The sequence below is a fragment of the Sciurus vulgaris genome (assembly GCF_902686455.1).
Source record: "Sciurus vulgaris genome assembly, chromosome: 9".
Taxonomy (NCBI): Eukaryota; Metazoa; Chordata; class Mammalia; order Rodentia; family Sciuridae; genus Sciurus; species Sciurus vulgaris.
In genome coordinates this window covers 133,675,835-133,689,030 of record NC_136469.1, presented here as the reverse complement: position 1 = coordinate 133,689,030, position 13,196 = coordinate 133,675,835, and positions in this window count along the sequence as shown.

The following is a 13,196-nucleotide window of genomic DNA, read 5'->3' as shown; positions in this document are numbered from 1 at the left end:
AAGACCAGCGACCCATCATTATGATCTACTCCACCATGCCCTGCCAGGCCATGGGGGTCCAGGGAGACACTGAAAGAAGATCGTGGTAAGATTTTTGAGACTGAAACTTCTCTTCCAAGAAATAGACTCTTAAATGTGCCCTTGGGGGCCTGTAGCTTACCTCTCCCGAGGGTTGCTGTTGGGTTTTTGTTTTTGTTTCTGGAATATTAAAAGCTTTAAAATTATCATAAGAGATAAGGCTTTGCATTTGTGAAGTTTCCTCAGTAAATACATTAAGATCTGAAAGTCCTGGAGAAGAAATGAGAATTTAAAGGGACGACAGAACCAAAAACTTCAAACTCACTTCCTCTTTACCAGCACTAGGCTGCAACGCACACACACTCACACACACACACACACACACACACACACACACACACACACACCCCACACACGCCCATCCTTCCCTCCCTGATAATCTATGGTGTTGTCTGAGGGTCCATTCAGAAAATTTTCCAACCTTGCGGTAACTTACAAAACACTTTTTTCTGGACATAAATAGGGATTTCAACTGGGCTGAAAGCTGTCACTAAATCACCCGAAGATTCATCAAGCCCCAAACAACAGAGCGGGAAATGGTTTGAAGCTGATTGTAAAAGATTAAGGCAAAAGGTTCTGTCCTGAGGAATTGCTGTTTGAACAGGAAATCAAATGACCTAAGGTGGCCGTTGGAGGGAAGGGAAGAAATGGACATAAATCAAGGAAACTGCAAACTCCCCGTTGCTCTCATGGCCATGGAAAATTCTTAGGGAAAACTCAAGAAAATGAAAATAGAACCAGCCCCAAATATATCCCAGATGTCCACTTTCGACTCCCAAGAATTAGGGAAGCGAAATGGAAAAAATACTTAAAATGAAAATGAACCTCTTGAGATACGTCCCCCCTCTGATCAGTCCTCCAGGATTTACCTTCTCTAATTTTTAAACCAAATCGCACATTTGGCACTTAAGCAACTGCTGCTTTGTTCACAGAAGCATCTGCGTCTCTTGTGTCTCTAGCCATATTAATGGGCCTCGAGGGCAGAAACCATAGCTTGTCCTTGCACTGAGCACATAGCTGCTAGTAGATGTTCAATACATGTTTATTGATTGACTGAAAGATAAACCCTAGAAATGCGAGGGTCTACACACGCTACCTGTGAGTGATATGCATACAAGCAGCCAGGATGTGCAAAGAAAGGGTTTTATGAAGCTGTTGCTAATCATAATAACAGGAAATAAATAGCTTTTTACAGTTTACAAAGCACCTTCATAAATTTTATCTCTTAACTCCCATAACAACCATGTAAAATAAGTGTTGAGGTTAATTCTCCAGGCTCAGAACCTTTCTGAGAATACCAGCAGATGGACTAATTACTCAGTTCATAAAAGAATATACCCACTCTCACCCCAGGAATCCCAGCCTGAGCTGTGTCTGCAGAATCAGGCAGGAGTGGGCTCTCCCTGCCCATTCTCCAACAGACAGAGAGCCAGCCACAGGCCGCAAGGCAAATCATCCAGGCAGAGAAACCAGGGACCTTAGTTTTCATAATCCTGCCATTGTTAGTTCAGCTTTGGCTTGTGAGGATGATTTTGTTTTATTTTGTGTTTCTAACACAATTTTTAACAGCACATCTCTGGCCTTTTGATCAATCTCTCTCTCTCTCTCTCTTTCTCTCTCTCTCTCTCTCTCTCTCTCTCTCTCTCTCTCTCTCTCTCTCTTTCTCTCTCTCTCTCTCTCTCTCTCTCACACACACACACACACACACACACACACACACATACACACAAACACACACAATCCCACTAAAATGGCCTGGGGAAAGAAAAACTAAAAAATAAATTTCCTGCAACAACCTATTCCACTCGATTTCCTCTCTTTTGACAACAAACCCACACTTTGAATCAAGAAACTCATGAATAATCCTGTTTTGACAATGTTCTAGACCAATTTTTCACTTTTAAAGGCTTTGAAAAGCGAGTTTTGGATCGTACAATGTTCCAAATGTTTTCAGACTCTTTGTGTTATAATGTCTATAATTTATTTTAAAGCATATCTGTATAGGAAGTGTAATGCATATGTGTCTGTACTAATTGTAGGTTAGTTAACACTTGAAGAAATATACACCCCAGGAGTGTTAATTAGAATTTGAATGATCCTGATCAAAATCTCAACTCCAGAAATTCCATGACAATCACATCAAATATCAAATTCTTAATCTGTACATGAGTCATTCATTTAGCATAAGGTATATTTGGAACAAATTTTCACTATTGAAATGAGTAGTATTTAAACATGTGAACTGGCTAGAAATACTGCACATCTATCTCCACCACAGCATAAATACAGTATAATAATCTACCCTCTAGCCTACGTCTTATTTCTATACTATATTACATTATTTGACTGATAATCATATTCCCTGATCCAACTAGAAGGCTGGCTAACCTACCTCTTGGTACATCTGCCTTCAGTAAACCCTTCTTACAGGATGGTTTAAGACTACCAATGAACACAGACGTAAGACTTCATCAAGATTACAAGACCAAACCTATGATTGTGTGGATCCTGCTTGATAATAATTGGCAGAAGCAGCAGAAGGCAGTGTAACTTCATAGTAACTTATCACCTGATAGAGACATTAATGGGGAGGCAGGGGATCCTGACTCTCACTTACTTATAATATTGGAAAAAAACAATACTCACAAAAACACCACCACCATGACGAACCACCTGCATTGTCAGATTTGAGTTACTATAACAAAATATCTGAGATAATTCATTTATAAAGATAAAAGGTTTCTTTTGGCTTATGGTTCTCAAGGTTCCACTGCAAGATCAGGTGGTCCCACTATTTTGGGGCCTGTTCAAGGGCAGCACATCCTGGTGGAAAAAAATCACCATGATGAATCTGAAAGAAAAGAGGAAAAGTACAGGCCAGGATCCCACACTCTCCTTCAGGCATTTTCCCCATAACCTAAGGACCTCCCATAAGGCCCCACTTCCTAAAAACCCACAGCACCTCCCAACAGCACCACCTTGGAGACCACAACTTTAAAATATGGACGCACTGGAGACATTCAAGATCCAAACTGTAGCACCACAAATTGGCCTAGGCATCTGCAGCGGCCTGGCTTCCATGTCTGGGAGTGAAGGAAGGTCCCTGCTGTTCTACCTGCATTGCAGCCTGTGGGGAGTGGCCTTCTCTGCCTGTTAGGGGAGTTTCAGGGGAGGACGCTTCTGTCCTTTCTCCACCTCCATCTCCCTAACTGCTCTTCCCTGTGTGAAGTGACTGAACTGTCACCACACAGTGCAGATGGCTCATGGTCGTTCCTGACACGCACCAACCTCTCTCCAGTTCCTTCTTTGCTGCTTTCCTTGGGTACAACCGGACTTTGCCACTACCATGTGGATACACGTGGGAGGAATCTGCTAAAGGCAGGGTCCCCTGTCACCCCTGGCCTTAACCACGTGTCCATTCATGTGCAGGGGTGGGAAATAGCTTCAGAGACTGCTCTGCTCTCCACCGGCTAGTCTCTCTGTCTCTCTCTGTCACACACACACACACACACACATACACATACCACTTAGACCTCAAGACTCAGATTCAGGTCTGAGCTCCATTCTCCAATTCATCTTTCGCCAGGTGATGGCAGATGGCTGCTGGGAGCTGGCCCAAGCGGCACTTAATAAAGCAGCTCTTCACTCATCCCTGGCTACTGATCCCTGCTGTGCACTCCACCAGCAGAAGCTCAGGGGAAAGGAAAGGCATGTGGCACCCCAGCCTCTACCAGAATACTCTCTGTCCATTAATATCACTGTATAACAATATTGTATAAAATGGTAAAATGTTTACGATCCAATTACAGGTGAAAAAAAGTTCATGCTCATGTAGTTTTGTTTCATATGTGAAAGAATAAATGGAGGAAAATGTCCCCAAAATGTGCATCTTCCTGTCTTAAATGACATTCCTGAAGATTTCTATTTTTGATTGTTAAACTTTCAAAATGCTTTTACAATGAACAAAAACATTCATAACCAGTGAGAAATGTTACTGTAACAATTAGAATATTTGTTCTCCTCATTGTAGGCTCTATACCCGCAGCCACATTCCCCACATAGGCATAGAATGCAAGCTACAATTTTAAGTTTTTTATTACACCATATTTTCAGTGCACAAGGAAACAGGTGGAATTAATTTTAATAATATGTTTTGTTCAAAATAATATACCAAAATATTACCATTTGAAAGTAAACTCAATATAAAGATTATTAATGAGATATTTACATTCTCTCTCTTTTACTGAGCCCTAAAAATGTGGGGTGTATCTTACACTTACTTACAGAGTTAGCCACGTTTCAGGTTGGGAGCATGTTGGTCCATTTTTTGTTACTATAACAAAATACCTGAGGTTGGGTAATTTATAAAGAAAGCTCCCAGTTTTAGAGTCTGAAAGTCCACCAGCATGGTCCTGGCTCTGACCTGTACCCCCTTGGCTGTACCGGCTCATGGCAGAAAGCATCAGAATGGCAGAAGCACATGCAAGAGGGAGAGATCACTTGAGGAGTCAGGAAGCCAGAGGGGAGCAGCCAGTAATGCCCCCTGCAGGCCATCCCCTCAATACTGCCACACCAAGGACCCAGCTCCCAACACATGCATCTTCTAGAGACAAACCGTAGCACCACATGTGGCTCGTGGCTCCTGGGATGTACAGGATGCTCTGAGCACTAGCAATAGAAGCATCAACCTAGAAAACCTGATGCCAGCAGACTAGAAGGCTCCCCAGTTTGCTTTAGACCTTGACTTTTTCTCACTCAATTCTATTTTAAAGGTGGACTGCAAAGGTGCTGTTTGGAAAGTATACACATCCCCTGCTCTGATCTGCTGTTGACTGAGCCAACATCATAGGTTTTATACTGAGTCCACATTCAAATGATAATATTTTGGCAGATTGGGTTAAATTATGTTATTAAAACGAATTTCACCTGTTTCTTTAGGCATTAAAATTAAAGTGTAAAAATAGGATGTAACTCTTTCACTTTGTGAAGTGAAAGAAGGTGAGCTTTGCCCCCAGGACTCCCCCATCCAGGGGAAGAGACGGACCATAAATAGGCAATCACAACAGGGTGGGGCATTGGTAGAGCAAAGACTTCGTGCAGAGGGGACGCGGGAGCCTGTCCTGAGGATGAGCTGAGAGTCCTGGCAGAAGCGGGAGAAAGGGTGACAGGCACAGGTGCATCATGGAGCAGGCTCTTTGGGAACAGGATGAGTTAGTGGTAGAGAATGAACTGGAGAGACAGGATCACAGCCGCCGAGAAAGTCCACCTTGACTGCTAGAGGGAGGGAGGGTCAGAGCCCTGGAGTGACTGGCAGCGAGAGGACCACTTAGGAGAAAAGACTCACACGTGCACGTGAGAACTGAAGGAGCCGGGAGCCCAGGGGGCAGTAGGGCACCGAGATGGGTGGGAGTGGGGTAAAGGCAAGGGAGAAGGGTGTGTGAAGTTCACTTCCAGTGAAGCAGCCTGGCTGATGGGTGAAGTCATGAACACAGGAAACCATAGCAACCACAGAGAGACTTAGCAATCTTTGGGGATCAGCACCTGCCACCCTCCATGTTGATCCATCCCAGATATGAGCCTTGAGCCTGGGCCTCTCTCCATAAGCAGCCGGGCTGCCCAGTCTAGGGCCCTGTGCTCCTCAGGCCTGGGGCCCCAGCCTGACCTTGTGCCTTGACTTGGAGATCTGCTGGGGCTTCACCCACTGGCAGCTCCTGTCCTGGTGCCCCTGCCCTGCAGAGGCAGATCCACCAGCCGTTCTGCACATCTGCCTTCTGGAATTTCTACTCCTGCCAGGAGCTGCGGTCCATTTCCAGTCATTTCTTCTAAATGTGTTTTTTTTTTTTTTTTTCCCCAAGTTTAATGTCAGACTGGCCAAAAGTAATTTTAGCAATACCAAAGCACTCATATTTTCCTTCCAGTGCCAAAATCGTATTTCCAGCAAATGTAATTCCGCGCACTAAGTACAAATGTGTAGCATACGGCAGAAGCACCCGCGATGTTATTCCCATTCCTAGGCCACTTGGTAGTTTCCCAGACAGGCTGGGGCTTTCCCATTGTTCTCAAGCAGCATCCCAACTCCTGCCTTAGCGTCCTGGCTCTCGGTGGTCTGACCCTCTCCCTGCCTCAGTGCCCGCCTTTCACTCTGCCTGGCCTCTGATCCTACTTTCCATTCAGCTTCTGGCCTGAATTATGGTTCCCTCTTCCTCTCTCCTCTGCCTGCACCTCAGTATGAGCTGTACCTTCTATCTGGACAGCACTGTCTCTTTTTCACTGAGTCAAGGTATCAGTGAATTTCCTACACTTCCTCCAGGGACCCTCTCAGGTGAAGAAGAGCGTCACCCCAAGCTGGGATTGGCGCCTCCCTCAGCAACTTGCGCGCACCGTCTCATAGGACGCCCATACCCCAGACAGAGAGCAGCTCTGGGCACATCCTGAGTGATCCTCATCCTTGTTCTCCTTGCAGAGTCTAACACAGGTTAAAATGGATGCACTGTGTCTTATTCTTACTCTTAGTAATGGGGTAGAGTGGGTTCAAAAGAAACTGCAAAAACATATATCCAAATCGCAACCCTCCTATACCTGTGAACTTGACCTTGTTTGGAAATAGATTCTTTGTAGTTATGACTAAGTATCTCAGGATTAAGTCATCCTGGATTTAGAGTGAGCCCTAAATTCAAAGACTGTTATCTTTATAAGAGAAAGAAAAAAGAGATTTGAGACACACAGACACAGAGGGACACACGGAGAGAACACCGTGTGCAGACAGAGGCAGAGATTGGAGGGACGTGTCTAGAAGTTTTGCCGAAGCCTCCAGAAGCTAAGAGACAGGCACATATTGGATTCTCCATGTAGACTCCAGAAGGAGCCAACCCTCCTGCACTTTGATTCCAAACCTATGGACTCTAGAATTGTGACAATAAATTCCTGTTGTTTCCAGCTACTACACTGATGATAATTAGCTACAAAGGTTCTAGGAACCTAATCAAAGGGTATTACTAAGAAATAGGATGGGAACATGTATTTGCTGGATACATGCTTGAGCAAAAATATTCCCTGCTTATAACATGGTTTCATTTTGGGGATCTCCATAAATGTCTGTCCCACTTCACCCCCACTTGAGAACCCACTCTGCATACCAGCCCCCAGCTAGGTGAGTCATCTACTGTGGGAAAGCATCCCCCTCCCCTTTGCCCCTACTCCATTGCATCCGGCTCCCAAGTCCCTCAGATCCTGCAACCTTGGGGACCTCTGCACTGTGAGACCTCACCCCTCCCTCCCAGCCCTCGGCCTGCATGCTGCTCCTCTCTGCCACTTAGTCCCCCAGGTGAGGTCTTGCAAGGTCCAAGAGCAGCCTCATGCCAATCCTGACCTTACTGCAGCTCTTCCAGGTATGTCCTCGTAGCAGCCAGGCTCCAGAACAGTCTGCTGCGAGAGCGAGCAATGAGTGAACGTGTTTTCACATTTTCTATGCACGATCGATATGCTGATAATGATGGTGATTGCTAATTTAGAGCAGCATTAGCTAAAGGAGAAGGATCTTTTCTTGTCTATCTAAAACACATTTTCAGGTTCAAAAATCATCCTTGCTATCTTTAAAGAGACATTGCTTCCTAAGGCATGGGCTTACTCACTTCTTCAACTTGAGAGCTGAATAAAAGTTAAGGTAGGCTGGTCTCCATAAACGGTATCTCTTTCTAATCCCACCGTAATGTATTTGCTGATGGTGCTCGGAGGCAGGTAATATTCCTGCTCTGACTTGGATAGCACCCACCCTCACCCCACCCAAAAAAAAAAAATTGATTTCAGTAATGGCGTGAAGGTAACCAAAGCAGATGCCACATTCCTGACTCTGCAGGAGCTCCTTGACATTGGGAGTATGTCTGCGTGAAAATACAGAGCCCGCCAGGAGAGATATTAGCAGTTTTTTCCATGATGTGGGGAAAGGCACTGTGGAGGACTCCAGGGTTTATTTATGTAATTTTGACACAATTCAGTAACTTTCCAGAAGGTCAGAGGGCCTGGAGCAGATGGTGGGCTTCCTCTGATTCACCACAGCCCCAGGCTTCCTGGTCGGCCTCCTCGCCCGGGCCAGGGCCCTGTTATCGTCCCTCCTGCCCCCTGCCCACGGCCTTCCCGTCATCCGCCCAGAGACGCAGGAGCAGGGTTCACACGGTTGATGGCGTCACTCTGGCTTAGGACTTTCCTCTCACCACTGCCTTGGCGACAAAATCTGGAGCCCTCGCCTGGGTCACCCAGTCACTCCGGCAGCCAGAGGCACCTGAGCCCACCCGCAGCAGTGACGCCTGAATTTCCAGCTGGCTGCTCTCGAGGCTGATCTACAGCATTTCATAAGTGAAGGGGGTTTTCATGTTGCTACGTTTGTCACCTCCACTTCATTTGCTTTTGAACATTCGACCCACTTGACTTTCAAACTTCGATGTAATTTAGCCTCTTGGCTTAACTTGTTTTTAGTGTTTTTTAAATCCTAAAATGACTCAACATTAAGAAGTACCTCCAATGCATACAAACACACACACACACACAATAGGTGTGCCGATGGTGTGGCAAGTAGGGAGTAGAATGTCCGTGCTCATAGGACACCGCCGTCTGGGTGTCCGGCCATGTCGTCACTGGGTGTGCAATTCACCCCCTGATGAGCAGTGAAAAAGAAAATACGTGAACGCAAGAGAGTAACACCATGTGGACTTTCTCCAAACCGAAAAGCTGGGGAGAGTGCAGCAAGGGTGTTGAACTCAAGCTGACTTATCACTGGACTCACTGACCCTAAAGGAGCTGGCTCTGTGGGAAGCTGCAGTCTGATGGCTGAGTCCCTCTGCAGAAAGCCTTGGTAAGTCTCAGAAGCCCCAATTTAAACACCTCCTTTATCTTCCTCTTGCTCCCCCAGGACAACTGGTCTCTTCCTCCTTTAGGATAATACACTGCTGCCCACGCCTCTCAGCCCTACAGGTGTGCTAATGCACTTGGGGCTGCAGTCAGTTATTCCGGAGCAACGGAGAGCTCCTGGGGCCTGGGCTAGAGCCAGCCACACAAAGGCACCCTTGTCCTGGAGGGACTCCATGCAGAATGGGGAAATGAGTGAAAATATGCCATTTATTCTGTACAAAACCATGTCTTTTACCCGCTGGGATGCTTAGAAAATGAGCTAATAAAAATGGACTGGTCTCAAAAGAGCTTGTGCTTGAAGAGCTGAGAAGTCAAGAATCTTCGAGTAAAAGAAACAGGCTGTGGCAACTGAGATTGTCCAGCGCACCCTCCAAGCAAAAAGAGACCAAGTGGGTGGGCACGTTCCAGCGCAGACTGGGGGATGCTGCCGACCACTCCCAGGGGACTCCAGCCTTCCCCCGGTCTGTTCTGACCACGGAACTGCCAGACTGTTCAGGGGTGCTGCCTTCAGCCCGAGCCCGGAGAGGACATGGCTTCCAGTCTTGTCTTTTCTGTGGACACACCAGATGTGCAGAATCTCGAGCAGAGTTCTGTCCATGTGTTACAGCAGACCCACAACAAGGATGGGCTCTCTCATGGCCAAGCATGTTCGCAGCCCTGAAGCAGGAGAAGGTGTGGAGATGAAAACTTCCAGTGGTCTGGGGAAGCCCAAGGGAGGGGGTTTTACAGCCATCTCGCCTCAGACCATCCCCACCCCCTGTTTCAGGACACCTTTACCCCATCACACCTTCCATGCCCTTTAATAACATTTCAAATCAGTTGCAAAACTTCAACACATCATAATTCAAAACACATTCGATTACAGGCCTTTAAAAACCGTTTCTAAATTCCTCCATTTCTTATTGTATCACATATTGATGTGTATTATCAGCTTCCATTTCTTAAGACTCATTATCTGCCTAAAAATTCACAAACTATCATCTTAAATCTAAAGTTTTGGAAACCAGATCATAATTTAGATTCCTACTCAGTCCTTCTCAATCCTACCTTCTAGCCAGAACTTTTAGGGACACCCTAGAGAAATGAAAACCACACAGATTTTGTAGACAGACCAGAGACTGTAGGACTATATCTGTTGTCATCCAAAACTTCAGTTTCCTCCATGCTAATTAAATAACAGCAATTGAGCCAACCTAGGAAGACTCTCCTAATTAGTGCCTGATGTAATTAATGCCAAGTGCCCAACACAGCACATGCACTCAGAAGATATCTGTGTTAGGGTTTTCCAGAAAAACAGAACCCAACAGGATAAAGAGAGAAAGAGATAGAGATTTCTCGAAGGTATTTGCTCACACAATTATGGAGGCTGAGAAGCCCCTACAGTCTACCATCTGAAAACTGGAGACAGAAAACCTGGTTGTGTCGTTCAAAGACTTAAAAACCAGGAACATCAAAGGGCAGATCAATATCCCAGCCCACGTATTTAGGCAAAGAGAAATTCAGTCCTCCCCCACCTTTTTGTTCTATTCAAGCCCTCAACAAACTGGATGATGCCCACTCGTATTGGGGAGGGTGAGTCTGCTTTCCCCAGTCCACCTATTCCAATGCTAATCTCTTCCAGAAACATCTCACAGACACGCTCAGAAGGAAACATTTAACCAGTTATCTGGGCAGCCCATAGCCCAGTCAAGCTAACACATGGAATTAGCCATCACATTGTCAGTTGCCTCCCTGCTCTAAGAGTAAAAGTTGATGTTTACTGAGCACCATGTCATTCAAAGAGGCTCAGACAATTTGTGAAGAAGAAAAACACAGGTGATTATTTGGAACCTTAAAATTGCATTTCAGAGAGCACAGATTCCAGTAGAAACTGGAATATGCCGTGTTAGGGAGGGGCTCAGGGGGTCCTTGTAAGGGTAAAGAAGAAGTTTAAATAAGTTGCATCAAGTGTTTTCAAGAATTATGTTTTGAGGATTATTTACTTCTACGGCTCATTGGTCCCCGTGCTCATTGGCAGCATGGGTTGGCCCTGCTCTGTGTATAGGTTGATAGGCAGTTCAGACCATACCACTGTTCTGCGAAGAGTTTGGTTTATACAATCTTCAGGATTCTCCTTCTCAGTAAACAACTGTGGGTCAGCAAGTTCATGGAGTGGTCTCCACAGCACAAGATGGAATCTGGCTTGTCAGGAGGAGTCATTGACATCTCCTTCTTCACACGTCCTGTGAGTGTTCTTGCATGGTAACTCCTTAATCTTCACAGCAACCACATAAAATAGATTTTAATTTGCATAAGAAACTTGGGGATGGGGACTTGAAAGTCACAAAGTCAAACACTAAAAAGCTACATCCTAGAAGAACAGCTGAGGTGACCTTTTACAAAAGAACTCTGAACAGTTACTTGTAAACTCATTTTCAAAAGGTTCAAAGAAGCATGTTGGAGTCATGAAAACAGAAACAGATGAGCAGATTAATGTCCTGGGCTTCTGTCCTAGCTCTGTCCATTACTGGTTTTGTGACTGCTGATGGACACCCCTTTCAAGATCACCATGACGTATAAGACTATTTTTCCTTTTCCTTGAAACAGACAGACCTGCTAGACAGAGACCACTGATCTTGAAAGCAGGAGATGCCCAGGTCCCGTGTCTTCCTGAAAATAGGCTACACATCTGCAGTGAGAGAGGAAAATAAATAACCTTTGCAAATTTCCTGCTCCTTTGTTTAGCGATTCCTCTTGCTTACATTTATACTCAAAAAGGCAAATTGTAAGTCCCAAATGGTTGTCACCATAGGTCACAATTGATGACCCTGGGGAAATTTCGGAAAGGTTCTACACCTCCCCACCCCTTGTAGGACAAGTCACCTGATAAACCATTCAAGGTTCTGGCTATAGGCAAGTTTCACAAATGTCTCTTTCCCAGCCTTACCCCACTGAGAAAAAGCGGGGCGTGGGACTGTTTGATACCCAAGGGGAAGATGATATCCCACCCTAAACAAGAGGTCATAGCTGGATACTGCCTGACATCATGTGCATAAAGCCCTTTGACCTACCTCTGACCTATGGAAATCAAAAGAATTAATCAAGGTCATGCAGAAAAGAGATTTATATTAAGTGTGACAGGCCCTGGAATGCTGACCCTAACCAAGTTTATTCATGTAAGTTCACCTAAAATTCATTACCCAGAAATATAATAGTAATATCTACTTTATTTCAAGGACCCTGTGAAGACTAGATTCGGGAAGCAGCTCTGCACCATGGCTGAGAGTTCAGATTCTAGAGCTAAACTGCCTGAGTTCAAGCCCTGTCCCTGCTACCTTCTAGACACATGACTTTGGGCAAGTCGTTCGTTTGTTATTCATTCATTCATTCCTTTACCTCGGCTATCCATCAGACTCCTCACTGGCAAAGCAGGGGAAAGTGAAGTTCTGAGTCATGGGGTTGGTGTGAGGATTAAATTGGGCAATTCACACCAAGCATGGGGAATGCCGTTCACCAGGGAGCTGAGGCTCATACAGTGGTAGTGTGATTATGTGAAAGCACTTTAAGAGACAGAGCAGTCCCCCAAAGACACTGGTGCTCTGTGGAAGGGCCTTTTCCAGAAGCTTTCTGTGAATTTTCAAGTCATTAAAGTCTAGAAGTTTGCTTTTATACCACTTCAAAATACTCCCGCCCAATCTTTGAATCATAAGAAAAACATCAGTAGTTCCAGAATCTTAAAGAAACATTACCAAATCCCATAGGCTCCCACCTGCCCTCCTTCATCCCAAAGTCATGGCTTGAGTTCAGCTAGAAATGATGGCCACGTCTAAGGATGGAGATGATGACTGGGGTCAGGAGCTATAATTGCATCCCATTTTCCAGTGCAGGCAGCACTGCCCAAGCATTAACCCTTCAACCACCAAAACCAAGTCACGCAGCATCCTTCTCCACTGCCTGTCTTGAAGGCAGGTGTGCAAAAGTCTAGGTGGTAAAAATCCACGTCAGTGATTAAAAATCCTTGCTCTTTCTGAAAAAAAAAAAAAAAATCATCAAGAAATTCACCCCCAACCCCTTACTGATTCAATTCCCAAGACCTGAAGTATTGTCGATCTACAAATTGTGACCCATCTCAACGAACCAATGACTTAAACCTCAAACACTCAATTAGACACATGGAATGTGCATCCTTTCATGATGTGGGGACACCACCAGGCGCCCACAGGGCTGCTTATGAA